General features: G+C 40.9%; 1 protein-coding gene across 3 annotated transcripts in view; it reads left to right on the top strand.

The window, feature by feature from the left end:
* The first annotated feature begins 300 nt into the window (after positions 1–300).
* vps54 (VPS54 subunit of GARP complex) overlaps positions 301–6,000 on the top strand; it is a 136,196-nt gene continuing 130,496 nt past the window's right edge. For 2 of the 3 annotated variants that reach the window (XM_069931701.1, XM_069931698.1), the window contains exon 1: positions 301–398. The gene's annotated coding sequence lies outside the window, so the exon portion shown is untranslated. Of the gene's footprint in view, positions 399–5,774; positions 5,843–6,000 lie in introns of those variants that run through there. The other variant, XM_069931699.1, reaches the window with a different exon arrangement.

Genomic DNA, 6,000 nt, shown 5'->3' with positions numbered 1-6,000 from the left:
TCTTATGGACGCTGCGAGACTTACAGAATTCCTCCCGCATTTCTGTGTTTTACTTATACAATTGGCATAAACATCTTGGGCCAAATGTCCTCCTTTAAATCTACCATAACGCTTCTTCTATAAATACAAGGAATTGGACATAAAATTTCCGCTGCTTTTTAGTGTTTTATCGAAATGAAGGATTGCTTATGTTTTTTAAACGTTTACGGTGCATTCAGGAATATTTCCACACATCATCTCAGCGGGAAAAGTGCGACACGGATCAGATCCAAACTTTCGGCCTTCATCTACCCGCCTCGTCGGTCTCGGCGCAGTGCATGCCGGACTGCACCGGCGCCTGGGAGGACCGATGGTGGCTCTGGGTGGCAGCTTTGGAAATGTAGCGCCAAGCGGAACAGGTAACCCACTGGATTTCTTCCTGCGCGGGGATCTGAGAGGAGAGTGATGAGGCTGGGGGGTTGACAGCCGAGTTGCGCGGTCGGTGGGGAAGGGTTCAGTTGTCGGTCCATTGATGGTGGTCGGTGGCGGCGTTCGCTGCTGCGGGAGGGCCTGAGAGCTCCGACTAGGCCTCGCGGTGGTTGTCATTTGATCCTGGAGCAATGTCACCGATGAGGTGGTCAGCGTTCAACTTTAATGCGGTGTGGACAGGAATGACGCCAACGCTGAGCGTTTTGAGTGACAGCAGCTGACATTGGTGCGAACTAACTTCACACCGATGGTTTATGCTGGTCTGGTCTGCTCTGAGGAAAATAGCCTTGAACGCTCTGCCACGAGAGAGATCCTTGTTGATTGATCCACTTTTAATTCAGTCGATTGAAAATAAGAGTTGTGTCCAGTGCCAATTTTGATGATGAACCTAGGTCAATAGGCAACTTGTTTAAAATATGGTTAACATTTTATGTGTTTATTTCAGAATATAAGAAATAGGATGAGGAGTGGGATCAACTTTCCAAATTACCGATTCTTTTAATATCCTGAATGTATTGATTTATATTTTGGAATGCAATCTGCTGCACTTGGGCCAAAATTTCATCACCCTTCCTTCCCGAGGGAAGAGATTTCTTATGATTTTTGATCTTAAATATTCCCTTTGCAAATGTAATACCAGGTTTCAGATTTCTTAGCAAGGATAACATCTGAGGGTAAAACTTTTCATGAACATTTTGTGATTGTTCTTACAAAAAGATGGAATGATACTGATGTACGTAATATAGAATAGGATAAGTACAGTGGCAGAGGAAGTATTAAGCAATTTAGCATTTTTAGCAAGTGGATGTATCACCAGTCTTGGATGAAAAATATTCCAAACTGTCAAAAAAAGCAAGGGAGAAAATTGCAAAGGCTCTCATCATCAGTTTTCAACAGATAGAAAGCAAGGATTAGAAGTAATAGGTATTTTAATGTCAGGAGGCTCTGACTAGTGAGGTGAAATAGGAATTTAGTTTTCAAAATCTATACCAGCAACTTGGGCAAAGGGTTGATGTCTAATGTATTTAAGTTTTGTGGTAGTCCGAAGCTGAGTGGCAATGTGGATTATGAGGAGGATGGAGAGGGGCTTCAATGGCTAAGTGAATAGTTGTGGATTGAATAAATGTGAAATGTAATATGGAAAATATGAAGTCTTGGGGATGGGGAAGTTAGGAGGGTGGATTGGGGAGGGGAAATGGGAGGAGGATATATACCACTTTTGAAACAATTTAGAATTTAATGGATTGTGGTTTAAAAATTTACAAATTAAGTATTCAAATAAAAAAGAAAATATGAAATCACCCTCTTTAGCGAAGAAGAACACTATGAATTATGTGGTGCTCAAGGCAATGTTGATTTTCTTGTACACAAATCACTGAAAGTTAACATGCAGGTTCAGCAAGTAATTGGAAAGATAAATAATATGTTAGCTGTTATTTAGCAAGAGGATTGGAGTGCCAGACCTTGTCTCAGTTGTTCAGGGCCCTGGTGAGAATGCATCTGAAATTAAGCAAGAATATAGATGCAATATAGCCAAGTACAGCAAAGGTTCAGCAGATTAATGGCTTGTCATGTGACAAAAAATTAAGCAGTTTGGGCCAATACTTGCTTGAGCTTACTAGTTTGAGATGTGATCTTGTTGAAATGTGCAACATTTTTATAGTGCTTGATGGAGTAGATTCAGAGATTATGTTTCTGTGCCTAGAGGCTTAAAAGCTGAGTACATTTAAGAGAGTGATCATTAGATTTTTGGATAATAAAATGCAGAGATATTGGGATAGTGCAGGAAAGTAGCTGATATTTGACTTCATTGCCATGATCTTTCTGAATGGTAGGGTAGCCATGAGGAGTCAAATGAGCTATACTTGGTTTCTCCCTGGCAGCACATTTGGGGCTGCAAGACTGAAGGAATGTCAATATTATATCATTTGTTTAAAAAGGTAAAAGGAGTAAAGTGAATACTTGCAAACCAGTTACAATGATGCCAGTGTCAAGCAATTGGTTGGAATCAACAATATGAACATTAATCAAGCACAACAAGCATGAATTTGTTGAGGCAAGGTCGTATACGTTGAGCTTGATTTAATTTTTTGATGAGTTAACAAGGACACGGGAACAATGTGTTTTATGTAAAAAAAATATAAAGGTGGTGGCTTTTATTCTCCATGGAAGGAAGAGTGGCATGTTAGATCCAAAACTGACTCAGTTGCAAGATATAAATGTTAGTAATTGGAGGGTGTTTTATTAACACAATGGCCTTAATCATTGGGGTATTTCATGGCTCATTATTCTTTGTTTTTTATATAAACCAATAATAAAAAAAATTAAATGCAGCAATTTTGATTTAAAAAGATTAAAAAGTCATGTTTCTGATGGGGAAGAGTTGGACAGAGAAATACAAAATGGAATTTGGAAATCCATTTGTGGAAGTGAAACAAATCAAGGGAATATTCAAGAAATTCAAGGATATTTACAAATCGGGGGAACAGAGGAACAGTTATTAAAGATAACAGAACACAATTACAAAAGACATATTAAACTAAAATATAGAATATTAAGGGAAGGATAATTTACGGAGATGCTGTACAATGCTCGTTTGACCATCGTTTGATTGATACTTGTGATTCTGGTAACCAAATTAATTTTAACTTTATCTGTCACAAAAGTCTTAGAACAGGGGGATGGTTCTCCAGCAAACATTCTAAAGATATCCTGTCAAGATTCATACAGCTGTGTAAAGAGCACAATGTACAGAGTGCAAGATTACAATGAAAATGAAAAATCAATTGCATCAACATGATAGTAATTATGGGGTTCATTCAGAAGCCTGATGGCCATGGGGAAGAAGCTATCTTACTGTGCGCTTTCACAACCTTAAATCTTCTCCCCACTGTGAGGAGTGAAAAGTGAGTGTGTCATTGGTCTTTCAGTATGTTGGCTGTCTTTCCTAGGTAGCGTCTTCCTTCTGGCTATCCATCCCATAGGATGATGATGGTTCCTTTCAGTCAGTGTGAGGGGTTTGATATGTGCGTCCTGGAGTGGTTGGACAGGCCAATCTTTGGCAGGCCCTGCTTGTGCAGGTGAGGTCTGGAGGGGCAACAGGGGCAGAAACTCTTCCTGTGCCTTTCCTCTGTTGCCTCTTTGAGCTTTTTTCTCAGCAGTGTCCACACCTTTTCTGATGGTGTCCCACCACTGAGAGCAATCTTGAGCCAAATCCTCCCACATTGATGGGCAATGTCACCTTTCTTGAGGCTCCTGTTCAGAACATCCTTATACTACCAGAGTCGCTGGCCTCCTTGTTTTCGGGTACTACTGGACAGTTGGTCATACAAGATGTCCTTGGGCAGTCTTCCATCAGGCATTCTGACTGCAGAATGCACAGTTGGGCTGACATCACCAAGGTTGAAACTGCTGGCATTCTGGCTCGAGAAAGGACCTTGATATTGGAGAACTTGTCTCACCAGGTGATCTCCAGAAAACGTAGGTGATGCTGCTCCAATTGGTCAAGCTGACGTAAGTGACTCTGATGTGGGCACCACGTCTCACATCCACATAGCAAGGCTGATATGACAGTGGCTCAAGGTAGTGTTAGATGTAGATGGAATCCATGGAATAGCGGGCATTATGTTCTGAGCTGCATTGACTACCTTCTTCCTATCTTCAGCAGGAGCAGCTCCCATACCACAATAAGACACATTCAGTATTTCTCAATGGTTCATCTCAGAAGTTGTTGAGGGATAAGGGGAACATGCCAAACTTCCTTTGTCTGGTAAGAGAGTAGAGGCGTTACCACAAGATGTGTTGTGTTGGGAAGAGTATCAGGCTTGATGGGTTCACAGAGGGACGAGTCTGGACACAAGTATTATAATCACACACAACTTTTATTAACACATGGGAAACAAACAGGGTAGAACGTTAAAGGGTACTCAATCACTATTTCACTTAAACGACGATATAGACATTCACCTTGGACTTCGGTTGGTCTCTGACAGCGGTAAACCTGTATGCGCCGCTTAACATCCACGATACATTCTGTGAAGTTGGGCGTAATGCGATGTGGATGTTGTACAAACACCATATACTTAGCAAAGCTATATGGGATACTGAACTTATGCTAAATTAAACTTTTTTTTTCACTTTTTAAACTATTATGTAAACACTTTCTTAGCCTATATCAAACACAATTTAACAAAGAGGATCATTCACATCACTGCTCTCAACTTCCTCAGAGTGTTCCACTGGAAGAGTTTCAGTTTTGAATAATCTCCATTAATGAACCGTGACTCTGTAATGCCTGAAGGTCCTGACTGAGGCTCTTCTTTTTTTAAATTTTTTTATTTTTCACACTATGAACCATACTGACCAAAATACACACAAACATTTCCCTCTTGAATATACAGTGTCATTTTCTCCCCTTTTCCCCCCTCCCCTCCCTCCTTCACCCCCCCTCCCCACCCACTCAATGTTCAACATATATGAACTGAGGCTCTTCTTGAGGAGGTGTTGGCTTCTTCAGGAATATGTCCAGTGTTGTTTGCCTAGTTTGCTTTTTTCTTCATAAATTTCTTTATACGCAGCAAACACTGCATGAGCATTCCTCTCTATCAGTGAAAAGCTTTCAGTGTTTGGGTCCATCTCTTCAGCAAGCAGTTAAGATCTGCAAAGAATTTGGTGAATCCCTTAATGGTGAACCTCTTCTGCCCCTGTTCTTCTTGTCCTTCCTTTTCCCTTGCCTTTTCTTCAGCTATACACTCTTGGTCTAGCTCCAGCAACTCCTCATTTGTTAGTTCCTCAGGAACCACCTCTAGGAGTTCTTCAATGTCCTCATCATCCATGTCTAGGTACAGGTTGTTATTCACCATGTCGATGATAGCTTTATTAATCCTTGCAATCTCATCATCTTTTTCAAATCCCTTAAAGTCGTGCACCTACTGCTTCAGTATTTTTTTTTCCATATGCCATTCATGTATTATTTGGTCGCATCATACCAGGCACAAGCAAAGTTCTTTAGGCAGTGGAAAATATTGTACGCCTTCCAGAACTGCATCAGTGTCTTGCCAGTGTCATCAGTTCCAGCAACAACCTGAGCAAAAGTCCTCCTCAGGTAGTAGGCCTTGAATGCTGCAATATTCTCTTGGTCTTTTGGCTGGATTAAAGAGGTGGTGTTTGGTGGGAGGAGCACCATTTTGTTGTTGGGATGGAGTCACCACTGAAAGGGGGATGTCCTAGAGCATTGTCTACAATTAGCAAAATTTTGAAAGGTATGCCTTATACTGAGCAATACTTCTCATTTCACAGGCATAGCAATCGAGAAGGGCATCCTGAAACAGCATTTGTGTCATTCAGGACTTTTTATTGTTCCTGTAATAAACCGGTAAGGTGCGTTTGTTAATGTTCTCGAAAGCCCTGGGGGTTTTCACTATGCCAAATAAGAAATGGCTTTAACTTGTAGTCAGCAACATTGCTTTCTAACAACACTGTCACTGTGTCTTTAAAAGCTTGGCATTGACTTGGCCTCCTTATGGATGAAGG

Source organism: Narcine bancroftii, chromosome 4 (assembly GCF_036971445.1).
Source record: "Narcine bancroftii isolate sNarBan1 chromosome 4, sNarBan1.hap1, whole genome shotgun sequence".
In the NCBI taxonomy this organism is placed as follows: domain Eukaryota; kingdom Metazoa; phylum Chordata; class Chondrichthyes; order Torpediniformes; family Narcinidae; genus Narcine; species Narcine bancroftii.
Note: the sequence above shows the minus strand (reverse complement) of the source record. Positions and strands in the feature narration are given on the sequence as shown.